An 18857-nucleotide genomic window follows, 5' to 3' on the forward strand; every position below is an offset into this window, starting at 1 on the left:
TTGTTTGATGTCTTTAGACTCTGTTTTCGTTAGTTTTTGTTAGTCCAAGCATTACGTCCATGTTCCAGTGAGGAGATTATTCTGGAGCCAGTGTCTTCAAGTTTATTTCCTAACCAGTGGTGAGAGCGTTTCCTAGTGATTCTGATTTCCTGATTCCATTCCCTCTCACCCACTGGCTCTGTCTGTCCGCGTCTGATCTGTTCGCCTGAACCATCATCTGGACTCCTACTGGATTCTGCCTGTCTATGTGTTTCTGACTAAGCTTGTTGCTCGACGCATGGGACTCTGAACCTGTCTTCAGGCTCTGAGGATTACTGGAAGCCTGAATCTCTCTGTTCCTGTTTGGGTCGGAAACTCTGATCAAGCGGAGGTCTTCTGGATTTCTGAATTGTTCCTGCCTGGTCTGTGTTCCCCTGACCTGGATCGGCTTCCTGCATGTTCTCCGGTAGTGCAGCATCGAGGACATTGGGCGGCTCAGTGCGGCATCTCTTTGGCAGTGCATCGGCTGATCCTGCCTATAATTGATAGGATGGACTGAACTGTTAAACCATGCAAGTGACCTCACTCTGATAATCATCTCCTGGTGGTGACCCCCCCACCCCTCCCTTCCTGCAGCCTTGAATACTTGGTCCATCTGTCCTGTTCTATGAAAAATGTATTGTAATTTCATTATAAATCAAAAAGCATTTTTGCCAGATATAGAAATAATTTAGAAAAATATATTTATAGTAAACACAAACAGAAACACAATAAAAGATCCAAAATATATGAAATGCAATGATAAGTGCACTTTTAATAGGCGTTTACATATAAAAAGCTTGAGGCAGAAAGATGTGCAGAAGATTTGCCTGATAGAAACAAATCAAAAAGTCTTAAACAATGTCATAAGTCTTATTACGGAAGAATCTCTGAAATATATCCTGTATAGGGATAAAAAAATAATCCAATAACCCTTTCAGTTACCTTCACTATTGTCTGAAGAACCATATTGTCCACCAAATTGGAACTGCTGAAACACACCAAGCTGTCAGATGGCAAAACCTTTTCAACCAGAGTCCTGTGAAAATCTAAGCATGTTGGTAGGAAGGGAAACTTGGATCTGAATTTTCAGAAGTTGCATTTTGTGCTTTGCCTGTTTGCCAATCCTAGTGTTATTTTAGCCTGGCCTTCAGAAATCTGTAATATTTATGAATTCTTTAAAATATTAAATATACATGCTCTCATTTTCTCTCTGACCTCTGGAAATTGATTAACATCTTCCTTTTGTGCCCGTTGAGCATTACGTTATTGCCCATACTCCAGTCATAAAGCTGTTTGATCTCCTCACTGTATTTTAATTCCTATCTTCAATGAATTAATTTATGTTAATGATTGGGATACTCATGTATGGATGCAGAGTCCTGTTCAGTTGAATTCAATTTATTTTATTCAATTAATTTTATATAGCACTGATGCACATGTCATCTCAAAGCACTTAATAATTCAAACAAAGCATACAAACAAGTAGGTTAAAAGTTTTCTAAGGAAACCCAGCTGACTATATTGAGTCATTGGCTATGCATTCCCTATGCAGAACTTTTTCTCTCTGGATGAGCATGTAGCGACAGTAAACAAAACCTTGTGCCAACATGCGTTGTGTTCTTGATTTTGCATCAATCACACAAGCATGCATGCAGCAACAGTGGAGAGGAAAAATGCCCTCTTGAAGGGAAAAAGAACCTTGCAGATCAAGGGTCAGAGTGAATAGCCTCCTGCCGAGGCTAGAGAAAATACTGGTACACAAGCATAATAGGCAGTGTTGGGAAAAGCTACTTAGAAAATGTAATGAGTTAAGCTACAAGTTATTCTATGTATAAATAAAGCGTCACTGCACCGAAACTAACCACCAGAGAAAGCTACATTAAAATAACAAAAGTAGCTTAACTACATCAAAGCCTATTTTTTAACATTGCTTTCCAAGTCATTGCTATCTAACGGTCAATGAAACAGACAAAAAAGATCGGAGCAGTTTAATTGTTTATCAAACTGTTCTTTCTCAACTAAACTAGTACGTACAAATAATTTCAAATATAACTCAGGTAAATGAAGACTTAAGCTACATTCTCATTGGAGGCAATTTGAGCAGCAAAAACAGCAACTGCTGCTTCATTTTCATGTTTGTACACATAAAGATCAGAAGAGAATCAAGAGCATCTTTTATGCTCCTAAGGCGGGTCCTATAAAATGTGTTCAGATGCTTCTGATGCTTGTGCTTCCCCTGTGTTCAATGTCAGAGAGCAGCATTGCTACATTTATTGTGATAAGTGGGTTTAAAGTAGTTTTAATATGTTTTTTAGTGAGAAAGTCCACCTTAAATCGGCGGTGAGCTGTCGCTGGGAATCCCCAGTAGAGGCTGCCTCAGGCCGGGTCAACTCTTGGAGGTTTTCCCCTACTGTTCATGACGGCTGGTAGTAGATGTTAGCGTTTTTCATGTACATAACACAAACTGCAAACACCCAAATAACAAAAAGCAAGCATAGTTTGCCTTCAGGTTTTGACAATTTTATTTAATTTAGGCATTAATAAACTGTATCAGGGGAGTGATCTTATCTCTCTGCATCAGCAGCGCTGTATCTGTCTCCCTGCCAGCCTCACATCGGCTTCTCTGATTAGTTGATGTGGGACGTCGAGCAAGGAAAAATTCAGGTTTTCCAAATCCAGCATCTGCTGCTTGTGAACCGCTCATGATGCAATTCTTTGACTCCTCAGGTGTGCCAAAATGCATCGCTCTTGCTGCTTGAAAGGTGCTGCAGGACCTTTCGATGCATGTCAACCATAGACTTTGCATGTAAAACAGCTACTTCTGCTGCCCAAAGCACTTTCGCTGTGAATGTGGTATAAATGCTAAGATAATTGTTTCTGTGCTACTGTCCAACACTGAAAAAAATGGCTCTTTCTTTGAAAGAAATATTTAAGCAGAACACCTACACTTCGTCATAGTAAAGGCTAATCCAAAAACTAGATGTGACAAAAAAAGGACTAAACAGCAAGAAACAGGCCCAACTCTATTATTCACAATTTAAGTTGTTGATGGCAGAAGCCCAGCTGATGCAAACCTCCATTATGTGTCACAGCTACATAGAGGACCAGGCCAGATGTAGCAACTATGACAAGAAAAAATTGACAGAATAAACAGTTAGAAGATGAACTAACAAAGAATGCAAAACTGGATATTGGAAGTGGAATGAAGCAAAGTGGTCCATATGTCCTCCAGTAGTCTAAGCCTATAGCAGCAAAACTATAGAGATTACTCTGGCTCTCCTCAGCCAAACTAACTATGAGCTTTTTCAAAAGGGGAAAAGGTTTTTATCCTAGTCTTGAAAGTAGACAGGATGTCTGTTTCACAGACTAAAAGTGTTATTTGGTCCCACAGGAGAGGAGACAGATCTCACGCCCATTCTGCAAGTAGAAATTTTAGGAACCACTAGTAAATCTGCAGGTTGAGAGTACTCTGGTAGTAAAACATGGAACAGTCAGAGCTGTGATATAGTATGGAGCGTTATGTGACAACGCTTTTACCAGTAATTGTCTTAGCAAAGGGGATATTATGTTTAGTATGATGGTCACCAAGTCAGGAACATCAGGATCGAAAGACAGGTTACTCAGGTGTTTTATTATATTGTGAAATTGGGGTTATTAAGTTTGTCCTTTTTTAAAGATAAAGCAAACACATGTTGTACATGCAGTTATCGCTAAAAACCTTACAATACTTGGTCATTCCAGGCATTGCTAAGGAGAACAGCATACTCTGATCAACATGTTGGTTGGAGAGGGGATACAAAGTAGTGCAGAAAAAGATAGCATATTTGGCAAAAAGGATCTCAAATGCTTTAACTGGACAGAGTATCAGATGAATGAAAAGTCAGTATTAAAAAAAGGCTCCAGCAATACTAGCTGCAGGATGATCAAAGAAGATCTAAAGTTAACAGTAAGTTGGAGACAATTAGAAGACATCTAGTGGAAGATAATCTATCAGCAAGAAGCCCTGCATGGTCCCACTGCTTAAGAAAACGGAGAAGAGGATACAAGTTGCTAAGGGAAAATGTAAGTGGTCTAAATAGAAATGGACAGAAAACTGTGGACTGATGAAGGTAAGATTGTTCATTTTGAGTCTCAGAGCTGCAGACAGTTTGTCAGACTGACCCCCAAATGCGGAAACATGGCATAATGTATCAGATGCATATAACTGAACATATTTCCGGAGTTCATGTTGCAATTCACTGAAGAGGAATTACCTTTAAAATGGCTTTTTTGACAAAACAATCCAGCATTAAGGTAGGTGGCATCTTTGTTCAAGAGCAGCAAAATTAAAGTTACTCAGTAACCAGCTAGATCTCCTAATCTTAATCCAATTAAAAACTTGTAAAGTGACAAAAGATTAAAACCAAAACATGCACAGGAACTATAGCACTTCATCAAATCATCCTGGACTTGAATGCATGTCCACAAATCTGTGTGAAGCTGTCCTTAGAAAATATAATAATTCAAATACATGCTAGCTTAATGATTATAATAATAGTAAAATTCTAAAGATGTTTACTTCATATGCTGTACATTTGAAACATAGCTGACACTCTTACTTTTTTAACAGCCCAATGTTATTGTTTTCTTTATTGAAGCAATGTTCTTCATGGTTCAGTTTAGAGTATAATGTGCAGTGTTCCCAATAAAGTAGAATAAAACCTTTCTAAAATTTGAAGTTCTGGAGATCTTTTTAAACACACTGTTATTATTTTGAACGTAGCTGTACAAACACAAAATGTGGAAAAAGCTCTGACATAACTGCTCACTTATCTTTCACCTTGTATTTCCCTAAACTCTTTCTGACCCACAATACTATTGTAAGAGATATTTCTTTTCCGCTCTCTATCTTGGGGTAATTGTCTGAATCAGGACAGATTGCATTTACTCAGATAGCTGAGTGGCGAGCTGGCAGGGTAATAAATGGCCCGATAACCAGTACAACTGCAATTCCTCTCAACACAGAAATAAGAGCAAAAAATAAAAAATCATTACCTGCCTCACACAAAGCTATTCCGTAATGTCACATGTTATCAAGAGATACATATTTTAGAATGACATCGAGGGAAGGAGAAAAGAAAAGATCATCGAAGGCATCAGAGAATAAGAGAAGACTCAAGCAAAGCTGTTCCAAATCTAGAAACAGGTTTGTTTGTTCTTCAGACTGGCTTTGTTTTTAAGTGTTTTTCAAATAATACAGCTAAAAGAAACAAAAGGTAAAGGGCTAAGATATTAGGTCTCTTTCACTATCACTGTGCTATACCATGTAATCTAAATAAATAGATAAAAATGAACAAAAAAATTCACAGGTAGGGACTTATTTTTTTCTAGTTTAGTTATATGCAAGTTTTGGCTTTGAAACAGACATTAGTTTATGTAGATTCCTTTCATGTACAGTACAAAGGCATTCACAGCAGCATCAAGTTGATGTTTTGGGGATTTGTTTGTTGCAGGATTGGATCACATCACTACAAAGTGTGTTTGTGTCTCGGCAAACAAACCCTGTCAAATCACAGCAAATTTAACAGGGGTTCTGAGTGAAGATAAAAAATTACCTTTTGATTGTACTTTAAACTGAATCTACCATGATATATTTTTATTTCATTAGAATTTATCCTGTAGAGAAAACTAAAAGACTAAATAAAAACCTTTTTTGTTTTGTTTTGTTTAATTCTCAAATTGTCCTTGTTCTGGATAAAATGAACCCTAAATTGGCTGCATCACATTGCAGCAATATTGGTTATGGAGAGAACTATTTTATAAGCTTAACCTTTTCATTTTCTTCACATTTGCTTTATTTTTGATCTCTCTTTTTTCATCATCTGTTGTTTGAAACAAAAATTTACAGAATCTCTAAATATTTGGATGCTAAGTAGTTCAAAGTTGACCACCTATCTTTAACGGTTTGCTTTGTTTGCATTTGCAGTCACAATGAAGACAGATAATAGCATCTAGGGGAACCAATAAGTCAATATTACTGGGCAATTTCACCTACGGTCCTATTCAATAAAACATGTATATTAATTGGGTTTGTTTTTAGATTAAAAAAAAACTATTTTAAAGCACTCTTTAAAGGGATACATATTTTTTATGAAATCCATATTTCAGTATAAAAATATTTTTCTTTAATACAATTTCTTTGATCAAATTTAATCTTCAATGTGTTTTATTAGCAGAACATATTTAGCATAATTAAGCTTGAAAATATCAACCTATGTGTAATTAAGCTACATAATAACTTTAACTAAGTGAAATTAGCCAAAAAGCAAAGAAACCATAATGAAATATAACCGTATGCCTTTGATAATTCTCAGAATTCAACAATAGTCTATTCCTTTGCTTGTTGTCTGGATATTTGGTTGCTTGTGGGTTGCTTGTTTCCAACTGAAGTGACACTACCTGTCAATCAGCGTTTGTGATTTGTCATAAGGGGAAATACCTCTTACCTGTAGGAGCAGTAAATGCTTCAGGCGAATGCTCCACTTTGTCACTAGAAGTAGTAGGTGGCTTCTTGGAGCTTGTTTATGCTAATTTGTACTTTTGCTTTGGAGAAGCAATTTTATAATCAACCCAATATAAAGTAAAGCAAAACTGACATGTACCCAGGCTGTGATACTACTCCACTTATGCAGACATTAACCGATCTGTAATGGTAGGTATGGAGAACTTAATGGTGTTACTTGAATCATTTAAAGAGGCATTTTTTCTTAATCAATATTAAAGCCAAAAATAAATAAAATGCTAAAACGGGTCATACCTTAGGTCAGGTAAGTTCAAGGCAATCACAGACAGTTGATGTTAAGCCCAAGTCGTATTTAGCCAGAGTAAAATAAATGCCTTGACTGAAAAAGCTGATATTGGTTTCATTTTATTGCAAAACCTATTCAAGGTTTTGTACGAAAACGGTGTAGTATTGATCACAGTAAACAAAAACAAATTTTTATAACCATGCAAAACCAGGAATAGCTAACTTTAATAAAAGTATAGTGTAATAGCAAATTACTCGTTTAGTAAAAGTTTCAGGCTAACCACAGTCTAGCCCTGCAAACCCATATCTAATGAAATGTTAGCTCACTGGTGCTAAACCACCGAGCTGCAAATTGCAGAAAGGTTATCAAATCCGACTGTTTCCAGCCCAAACACAGCAAATGTGTCAAACTACTATACCCATAATAATGCACATATGCTTAGAAGACACTACACTGCAACAAAGAAAAGGGTACACGGTCAAGCTCAAAGTATGCAATCAGTAGATATTTAAAAGCACACAAAAATCCATTTTCCAATCATGAACTGCAAGTAACTTTAAAGCAAAGGTTTTACCTACAATGAAATAAACCGTATTAGACCTTCTATTGATTTGTCATGAATTTCATATGACCACAATGCTTTGATAATTCAAAATATGACACTGTTTCTCAGGGAAAAGGGGGTTGCAGTCCCTTCAGGTAAGGGACCATTGGATTGATTGATTGATTGATTGATTGATTGATTGATTGATTGATTGATTGATTGATTGATTGATTGATTGATTGATTGATTGATTGATTGATCACCTCAGATCACTCAAGTCAGGCAATTTTTCAGTGGATTTGTTTGGTTGTTGTGTGAATTCATTGTTATAGTGATGTGACAAAGTTATAACCTTGCCAGGAAGATGAATTCTCACAGCAGTTGGAGATCCCAAACACACAAGGAACCATTTTATACAGTTCCAGCATAAATTGTGTTGAGTCCGACCCAGGACGCGTCAGTTTTATAGTTTAAGGCATGACATATAGCTGTGACAAAAAGAAGAGGTACGGAGCACACAGTGGAACCAAAATGAACATGTCAGTGCTGCTGGGTGTAAGCATAGCTGCTGCTATTACATCTGCTTTGCCAGGATCCAAGATTAAGAGTGTACCTTGTTGTGGTTTCTCATGGCGTTTGCTGCCATTTCATTTGTTACCAGGATTGGCGAAACCCAAACTTTCAAAAGGTTCTGCAGAATGTCCCCACTTCTCTCAAATAGATTTGATGGGAGCAGTCCCAGATTAATTATATGAAGACAAAATCTGATTGAAAAGCCAAAAAAAAAAAATGCTACATATCATCTAAATTAACAAAGTTATTATTATTTACTATACTGGCAAAGGGTATTATGACTAGAATTAAGTTTTAACCTAATAAAATAAAAAGTCTTTCTAAAGGGAAAATTTACAAGGACTGTATGCCAATCTCCCTTTGGCTTTGGCAGAAATGTATTTTACAAACTGGCTGTGAAAGGGCTTTGATTAAAGTTAGGCCTATTATAAAATACTGAGATTCTTAGGAAAATAGCCTCTGGGTAGATTTCATGTACTTGCCCTCATCTACATTCAGAATGACTTTTCTAATGTTCCAAGATACTTGTTTTGTGCATCACTTATTTTTATTGCTCCCAAATGGTCAAATTATTGTCTGTTGCTGATTTGTTCTCTTGAATTAAAACATCCCAAAGCACAACTTTGAAACATTCTACGTTTGTTGAAACACCATTCCTTTGCACACAATTCTCCAGTGATGAAGGATTAATTTTTGGTGCTCTTAGATCAGAGCCGTTTCTTAAAAATAAATTTAAAAATAAATAAGCAGCAATACTGTATGCAGCCAGTTTTTCATTGACAGGGCTTTTTCTGCCAACAACTCCTCCCTGCTGAAGACAGAATAGGCTTCATCTATTTGTTGCCTTTACTTTAAATTGCTTCTTATATGTTTTCTTTAAGTCTCCTAATAAATATTTCTCCCATACATGTGCAGTAACTCATGCACACATTTTTGTACACCGATACTATCAGCAGACTCAATTACAGAAAGACAAAAACAGCCAGCAGAGAAACACACAACTGCGTCCTGTATGTTTGTATCCCTAAGGCAGTGCTGCAGCTCCAGTAGTTGCCTGATGTTCCATCAGCAGGACAACACTTTACTATTCCAACACATGCCTGTTCAAAGGCTTTAATGGTGCGTCAATACTGTTAAATCTACTTTACTTGGCCCCCAGAGGGCAGATAGTTTAAAAAACAATTTTAACAGGAAGAAATGAAATGAACTCCAAATGAACTCATCATACAATCATACTTTTCCTTCTTTACAATGTGCTTTTTTTTCTTTTTTGTAACCCTTAACCGATTTCTAGGTTTAAATTTTATGTTTCCTGTGTTTTCAAAATGCTATAAACCTGATAGTAAATAATGTATTTTATTGAAGATATTTAACTGTGCGTTGGTTGTTATAGGAAAAAATGAGAAAAATATTTGCACTCTCAGCATCAGTATTTGAAAAGGCAGGATCATTCAGGAGGCAATATAATAAGTTTAACTTGCTTTCACAGAAATGCAGCAAGAGCCAATCATACACTTTGAAACTTTTACCTCTTAGTATTATTCAACATTTGAAATGGCCGGTTCTATTTTCTTTTTTAAGTAGTAAACCATCCATTTAGCCAACAGGAAAGCATTTTCTCTCAAGACATTAAGCTAGTCTAGTGGAATTTTCCTGACAACTATTAAAACCTTTCTTGTACGGGCCAGTGAAGTGTCCATATTATAGTTTAAGCCTCACCCATCTTTCTATGTCCCACTCCATTCTCCCCTCTGCTCTACAGAACTGCTTCTCTTATAAAACACAAAATACAAGTGCCTGATATTAAATCGCCTTCTATACTTTTAATTCATAATTGTTCACTATATGTTTAATAGCTAAGTGTTCAAAATGTCATTAGTATGTATCTGCCTTTATACAGATTTCCTGTGTTTTAGATGCCTTTAATATACCCTTTACAATACTCAAAATCTTGCTGACAGGCTAAGTCCAGGCTTCTTTCAGCCGAAGGGCTCAATATTATAACACAAATCCTGTGGTACTGAAAATCTGTGTCAAAAGCTCAGAGGCTATGACCCAGAATTCAGGCGAGACAGTGATTATTTAAAAGGCGTCAATTGAAAACACTGGGGATGTGCGGAGACTGCGGCTGGGGCGGTTCCATCACTGGAAAGTCTGGTTAGAGAAAAACACGGGTAAGTGACCATTATAATCTGACGGAGGATGATTATCCATGTGAGTCACTTACCTGGTTTGACAGTTTAGTCCACCTCCATAGAACGCAGTAGGAGCCAGCCGGAGGGCTGCCAAGTAGATGCGGAGGGCACCACCCCTGGATCTCTGGATCCAGAGAAGTCATTCAACTGTGATTTCCTGTGGTCAGGAAAGCTCCAAGAGTAAGGAGCCTTTTACTAGGGGTCATTCAGTCTTTGTACATTGCAAAGCAGGAGTCAGGTCCACATTGCTGACAAGAGTAGCATTTGGTTCCTATAAGTGTTGGACTAAAGCTGATCTTCCCTCTGTTACTTGTCCCATTCCTAACTTTCATGGACAGGATTTTCTAGGCGTGGCTAGGGACCAGAGGGGGTCTGGTTTTTGGATTTTTATCTCTACTTTTTGCAGATGCCATTATACTTTTGAATCCCTTCAGCTAAGAACTACAGCATGCACTGGGGTAGTTTAAAAGCAAAGCAGTTGGTATGAAGGTCAGCTCCTCCAAGTCTGAGTCTATGGTCCTCGACTAGAAAATGGTGACTTCCCCTTTTGAGGTCATGCGTAATCTAGAGGGAGCCTCTAGTGAAGAAGTTTAAGTATGTTCAAGAGTGAGGGGAAAATGGAGTGGGAAATGGGTAGAAAGATGGGTGAGGCTAAAACTATAATGTGGACACTTCACTGGCCTGTTGTGATGAAGAGAAAACTAAGCCATGAGGTAAAGCTCATAGTTTTTTGGTCAGTCTACATTCCTGCCTACCTATGTTTATGAAATCTGGGTCATGTCTGATAGACCATCATCCCAGATACGGAAATTAACTTGTAGAGTGGCAGTGCACTCCCTTAGACATCAGGTAAGGAGCTTGGCCATTTGGAAGAGGCTCTGAGAAAAGTTGCTTCTACTACACATGAAGAGGAGTCAGCTAAGGTAGCTTGGACATGTGTTTTGGATGGCCCCTAGACATCTCCCATGGGAAAGAGTTAAAGGCACCTTCCACCGGGGGAAGGCCTTGGGAATGGCTCAGAACTATGAGGAAACAGTGTCTCCTGGTCCTGGAATGCCTCAGGCTTCCCTGGCAGAGGAGGTGCTTGGGGGGGGAAGTCTGTGGAAATTGTTATGTAATAGTTTTTAAGTACATTTATATTTATTTTCAGGAACTTCTTTCATGAGGAAACACTTTTTGTCAGTTATCTAGAACTGTTTAGTTTGTATATTAGACTGGATTTTTCCCGAAACTCTTTGTAAAAACTTTTCACTGTATATTTTATCTATAAATACTAAATATAATTTTTTTTTAAAAGGAAATCTTATCTCCTTCTATAAAAAGCCTGACGATGCAAACTGCTTTTCAAAAATTCAACTCAGACTGAAAAAAATGCAGCAAACTCAAGTAGTCCTGTTAATTAAGACATGAAGCTTGTCAGATTTTTATGGTGAGTTGTGAGCATAAAAGTAATTCAAACAGGCTGCTTGTTGTCACATTAAAAAGAGGTGAAGAATGAACTCAGAGCCTGAGCTGTGTAGAAGGCTGCTATGGAATTACCTACCTGTTTTTTCTTCTCAGGATACATCTGTAAGGTTTGTCTCCAGGGTGTCCCCTCATGTGTAGAACACTTAGGTGAAAATGTAGCCACCATTGTCATTTTATGTAGCTGTGACCTTTTGTGGATGACAAGGATACAGGAGCAGAGCAGCACAAAGGAACCAGACTGCTGCAAGTAAATCATGTTTAGGTTTATGCAGTAAATAAGAACAAACTACCTCATATAGGTCGTTGCCTCTGGGAAATGGATGATTGTAGCTATTATTAAATGGATTGCGGTTTCTAATCTAGTTTTTGCAACCAGGTATCTGACTTTATTTCAATTATTACATTCTCTAAATGTCAAATATGTTTAAATATGTTAGTAGAGGATTTGGAGATTTCTGTCTAGCTTTACTTTCCTCATGTTTTTAGTAGAAGTTGGACCTCATTTCCGTAAATGTTAAGGCAGTGACTGTTGGAATTTAGTTGAGGTGCAGTTTTAAAGTTTAAATGAGAGATAAAACATTATCAGTATCTGACCTCAGGGGAGCAGTTGGGTGATGCAGATCAATCAGGAAAGTGTTGAAGGATAATTTGTAAATAAATTAGAGTTAATATTCTTATTAAATATGGCTTATTAGGCTGCTACTTGATGAAATAAAATTAATAATTTTTTTTCAACTTAAAAAGTTATTAAACAGTCAGACTTTGCTTTCTTTTCTTTTGATACAAGGCAAATTGCGTGTTATTTAAAAATAGTGCTAATTATAAAATGACCATATGATCCTCCATATGGCTGTTCTTTAATTGCATCTCCTCTCATCTGCCATTGCACACTGATAATAAGCTACAGCTTTCTCTGTGGTTATGCTTGCTCTCTTTCTGAGTCAAAATTCTGCTGTAAAAAATACAAGTAAAAATATCACCTGGATTTGTTCCATTGTCCTTGGTTTGTCCTGCTCATTATTAGTTTGCCAACTTTCCAGTTATTTATCTTTGTATTAATGCATTTTTCACTCTTTCTCTTACTTTCCCTCTGAAGATGCAGCAGGTATCCTGCCAGGAGAGCCTTGTCCTTCATGATATTGGTTTACTGAGTTGCCAGTAACGTGAAGAGATGAATAAAAGGTTCAGCATTTGCCAGCTCTCACCTGACTCAAGGCTAACGCTGCTCAACAAACAGTCCCGTCCAAATCATTGTAAAACATATTATTTCTTAGAAGCTTGCTTCCTTCCTGAGAGTAAAAGTAGAATATAAGTTATATTCAGCTTTTCTTAACACAAAAGCTTCAAGCAATTTCTCAAATACAGCCACTACTTTCTAAATCTCATTAAGTAATATGATAAACACTTTCTTGTGGCATAAAAGAGACAAGCTCAGATCTCTCGGGCTGCAATCACATCTAGCTTCAGCCTGCTAACAGTTGCTTTCACCTGTTAAATCACTTAAGTAGGCCCAGATATGGCTCTGAAACTACAAACTACATCATAGAAACAGGTTTATAGGGAAGAAATGTAATGTGCATGGTAGTAATTGGAAAAAAGTATCAAAAAGGGTAAAAATCAGTGGTTTAATTCAGTAGTATAAGACCAAAGACCATCCAAAGTTTAGTAATCTCATTACTAATTGTCTTGTTTCAATACATTTCACCATGTAGTGAATAATACTTATTATACCCCATATATGCATAATTTATGTTTGCTGGTTCCAGCTTAGTCTATTAAAGTAGTTGGAAGCCTTGTCCATTTCCCTGTACAGTTGTTTACTCTTTACAAAAACTGCTTAACCAAGACTTAAATCTCTATCCCTGTTTGCAGCACCACTGATCATCCTTAGTCAGAATTGTCAGTCAGCTTTGTAAAATAGCTGTTGTCTACAAAAACATTCATAAATTAGACCTTTTGGGATAGTAGACTTTATTAAATGAGCAAAAAAAATTGGAATGCATGTAGATATATATTTTAGATGTGATCATGAATTACCCTATGGATATGCCCTTAGTCAAGATGTAATTGAAAGGAGCTGCAGCACATTCACACCTGAATGAAGCTTTGAAAAAGACATAAAATTCAATTTACTCTAAATATATGCTGCTTATTTGCGGGGTTGTGCGTTTCCTGTGGGAAGAAGATATCTGACTTCAGTGATTAAAAATGAGAAAGGAGCTAGTTTTAATTGCATGCCTTTGGCTCGTATAAGTCCGAGAACAGTTTTAGGTTACTATCAATGGTTTAGTGTTGCACCTAGTAGATATTAAAAAACATTATTCTAAACATTCTGTGATGCAATGGCAACCTATCCACATTTTCCCAACTCTCATGCATGAATTGATAGAAGAAACTATCAAGTATAAAAAGTGTGAAAACTCACCCTAAAAAAATGAGTAGCAGTTCATATGTTTTCCCAAACAGTGGGAAAAAAGTTATGAGTCCTGCTTTGGGTTATTATGAGCCATTGTCCAAAGAGCAAGCTCCTGAGCTGCAGGTTGTAGAGCTCTGCTAGACCAGCAAGATCAGAATATATTTGCTTCATTCTAAGCACTGGCCAGTATGACTCTTTTATTGTCTCAAATTTTTAAAAATTCATGCTTCTAGGTTTTAGGCTGGAATAATGTGCAGACAGGACCTTGGGGTGAGCACAGTAAGGGTTTTCATAGCAAAAACAGAAAATGTATTTGTGTTGAACAACCAGCAACCAGGATATGGAGCGCAGATAAAGAACTGCGCAAAGAAATGGAGAGAAGATTCAGAAAAAAACAGTAACAAACCAGATAAAAGTGGAACATGGAAAAAAAAAAAAGACCACATTAACTAATTGGAGGGGATATGGAAAAGCTTGGCCAGAGAGAAAGCAGATAAACCCAAGGTATGAAGATTAATAAACACTAAATGTAACTGAACTAAGACACAAACTACTTAAAAAAGGAATAGGATTAACACTGATATAAGAAAAAAAAAACATTGTACAAAGAAACGAGCAGAAGAATGAACATAAGAACCGAGCCCAAGGGAATAAACTAATATTAAAACACCAACATAATAAAAACGTGAAATTAACTCTTTATCTAAATATGCATTAGAACATGCATTGAAAATAAGGAAAAGATGACTGCACAAACACAAATGAAAGACACACCTAAAGATCATAACAAGCTGTACACAGAGGGAAATGTAAGCCGCAACAGTCCGTTGCTACGTACCTGTAAAGAATTAGGTGCAGTACGCATTTCCAGCAGGTTTTACTGCCTTTGATTTTACCATCAAATTCAGAGCACAGTTTGTAATCTAAATGCTCAGCGAAACTGATCTATAATGTTTAAATCTCACACACACTGTCTGGTGCACTTTAAACTTAGACTCCTCTCTAAATTCTATATTGCCAAGGCATTATTATAAGGCAGTTTTCAAGGTTCTCTGTAAATTGTATGATCAAGCCCATCCATCCATCCATTTTCCATCATGCTTATCCCAAGCAAGAGGCGGGATACACCCTGATCAGGTCGCCAGTCCATCGCAGGGCAACACAGAGACAAACAGGACAAACAACCATTCACACACACACTCACACCTAAGGAGAATTTAAAGAAGCCAAATAACCTAACAGTCATGTTTTTTGGACTGTGGGAGGAAGCCGGAGTACCCGGAGAGAACCCACGCATGCTCAGGGAGAACATGCAAACTGGGAATCGAACCCAGAACCTTCTTGCTGCAAGGCAGCAGTGCTACCCACTGTTCCACAGAATCAAAATGAAAAAGCTAAAGGCTCAAAATTAAAACACAAAAATTTAATTTAACTGTTATACTTCTTATTTCGGCCTATATCAGAAAATGTTATATTGTTTTAAAATGAAAGCAAAGTGTAAAAAACTTATATAGGCCAATAAAATTTTGTTTTTAATAGTACTGGCAGTAACTACTTCCGCCCCATGGTTTACGTTACTTTAACCATGACATTAAACCTATATCAAATGTGTTTTACATTTAAAGTAAATCCATTTTTTCCCATCTCACAGTAATAAAATATAATTTTGTCCTGATATTATTTATTTCTATAAAGTCACTGACAAATCCAAGGAAAATGTGTGAACTGTAAGTTTAAAGTAAAATATAACTAAGAGCAGTAAAACAACTGCCTGGCAATAAAATCGCTTCATCTTCCTTCCGTTATTTTCCTCCTCAGGCAACAGTGAACTGGTTCCCTGTCAGTTATATCAACCAGTTGAAAACCTACTCTAGTGTTTACAGTATGCCTGATTGTTTGTGACCTCGACAAGCTGAGGGGGATCTAATGCAGTCCAGACAAATAATAATTCTTCTCTACATCCTCAGCCTCTCCATGAACACATTAATTTAATCACCCTCTATATTTTTTCCTCTCTGTCTCTGTCCTGTCAGTGTCCTTACACTCTTGCTGTACTTCTTTTACTCCCCATCTGTCGCTCTATCTTCTCTGCACTCGGGCGGTGAAGATGGATCACTCTGAGTCTGTCAGCAGTAGTATCACAGAATGAGAATGTATCGTCTGCTGTCTCAGATAATAAATGCTTCTATCTACGCTACTGTTCCCGGTCATAATAGACGGCTACACAGCTCTACACAGCTACTGTTTACGAGATTATCTAAGCCCTCTGCAGTCCTGCAAGCCCCCAACAGGAGAGATGGAGTAATTACTTTATCACTGTGGGGGCCCTGAAAGTTATTTGTAAGGAATTCATAGCGTGGGAGCATTGTGAAATCCAAGTTATTCTTATTCAACTGTGGCGTCCCGCAAACTGTGATTGTAAGTGTGGAAAAAGGGGAAATGTTAAAGAATAATTTTGTAATTTGGATTTTTTTTTAATGCTGCTTTCACAGGACACCTGAAGAAGGGAGGGATATTAACATCCAAAAAGACTTCCTCATCGTGTCTTTTATTGCACATCACCATTCATCACTTTTATTTTTTTTGAGATTTCTTAATACAGTCACTCTGCTTAGACAGATAGTAAAGTTGTGTATATTTTAGGAGATAGTGTTGAGTCCATTAAGATATCTGGAACCTTTTCCGTTTGGCTTTTCTTTCAGCTCAAATCAGTCAAATTAGGTGATAAATAAAGCTCTGGGCAGCACACAGAATCAGTTACAGTCACTGATCACTGCTGGACAAGGTGGCCACTCCTTACACTATGTGTGTCCATGGTTGTCGACATTTACCACTGCAGGTCACTGAGGGAGTCTTTTGAATTATAACCCATTTTGTGACCCCCCCTGACCCCGACCTGACCCCTCTGCTTGGCTTTGGCTGCTGAGCAGAGGGCTTATTTGGCTTGAGTTGCAGACTGATGGGTCTTCACTATTTCTCCTGGCTGCAAGTGTCAACCTGTCCCCGGCCACAGGAAAACTGAGCCAGTTGGGCTCACAAGGGCGGCTCAACATGACCATCATGTAAACTTGGAACCAGTAACCAGGGAAATACAGCTAGAATACAGTTAATCAGTCATCTTATTTCAACACATTTACTGTAAGAACAGCCAGTGAGAAGGAGAAGGATATTTGGTACTTGTGTAGTTTAAAAAGGAAAAATAAATCCCCCATATTTCCATTCAGAGCATCCATCTCACTCGAGTATTACTGCAACCAATAACCCTAATTGGACCTGAACAAGGGCTTTAATTGGCTGTTGGCCCTGACTACATGAGCAGAAGGGACAGTTGGCTTAAAGCCGTGGTGCCTGCTCTGCTGCACACAGATATTAATCTCAACCACTGCAGAGATTTTTATTTTTTTTTCTGAATAACATCATCACACAAACCAAGAAGTCTAGCCTTACAATAAAATGGCACTTATTACTTATACATTTGCTGTAAAAATTTAGGATAGCAAGACAAATTAGATGATGAAATTTAATGTCACATTCTGAAAGTATTAACACACAATTTCAACAGACTCGAGTTCTCAGCAGAAAATTCACACATACCAGGGTATCCTTTTCAAAAACACTGTTTTAATAAATTTATATAAATGACCATTAAAAAATTATACTTGAATATAATTTTTTATTCATAGTATATATGCACTAAGCAATATTTCATCCTGAGACCATTGATGAAATGGTGTCTTCCTTCTGTTGTAGGGGCTCAAACAGGACTTGTTAGTGAGGCAGAAAATGTCTTAAAGCACAAGCAGCAGAAGGATTTGGTTAAATCTAAATTCTCTTCCTGGAAATCTTGTCCTAACCCTACAAAGTTGAGTCCCTTTCAAAGCCGCTATTGACAGAACTTCTAATAAAAATGATTGTACTGTCTAAATTGGAAAGCTAAGAGGAAAGTGAGGACTGTGTCTTAAAAAAAACACCACGCTGACAAGGTTACCTCAATGTCTTTAACTCTGCAGGAGAAAACAAGGTAGAAGAATTTAAAAAAGGGAGTAGAGATGACACTTGGCATGACCTGGAGGGTGTAGTGTCACTTCTAAGAGGTCCCTTGTTATACAATGAAGACATATGTTATTTGTCAGCACTTCAAGTCCATCTGTCTGGATTAACTGACTATGGAGCCAATCAAAAACAAAAACATGATCATCTTTTAATGTGTCGGTGTAATACAAGCATGTGAACATTCAGTGTATTCTCATTATCAGTTCGTATGAAATCGTAAGAAAAGTTATGCACCGTAATTTCGTACGTTTTTGACGTTTTTTCGTGGTATTTCATGGTATTTCGTGGTATTTCGTCGTATTTTTACGTCTTGCCTCAAGACAACATATCCTTGCGCATGCGCATCTTACGCACCATTCAATAACATAGAATTTAACATACAATTAACCCTAACCCTAACCCTAAGATACAAAACAGCAAGCAACCTAGTGAGAGACATCAAGAAGTAATTATTGCACTGTTTTTCCCAGTTTTACGTCCGTCTGCGGATCTGCTTTTTTCATTTGTCTAGCTGCGCATGCACACTGATCTGTTTTTTTCGAGGAAATACGTCCCAAACGTACGAAATACTGTGCATAACTTTTCGTAGGATTTCATACGAACTGATAATGAGAATATGTTGGAACATTAGTAGGAAAATAAATTTAGTTTTCTGGATTTGTTTTCTCCAAGAGTAGAGCTCCTCTAAGTCTTGCACCGTAAATGGTCTTCTGCCTGGCCTCCTTTTCAAGCAAACCATATACCATGGCCCCTCTCCAATCAGCTCAGTCTGATGGTGGCCTCAAGTGAGATGTATGTTT

This window comes from Cyprinodon variegatus, unplaced genomic scaffold (assembly GCF_000732505.1).
Source record: "Cyprinodon variegatus isolate N-32 unplaced genomic scaffold, C_variegatus-1.0 Scaffold2, whole genome shotgun sequence".
NCBI classification, from domain to species: Eukaryota; Metazoa; Chordata; class Actinopteri; order Cyprinodontiformes; family Cyprinodontidae; genus Cyprinodon; species Cyprinodon variegatus.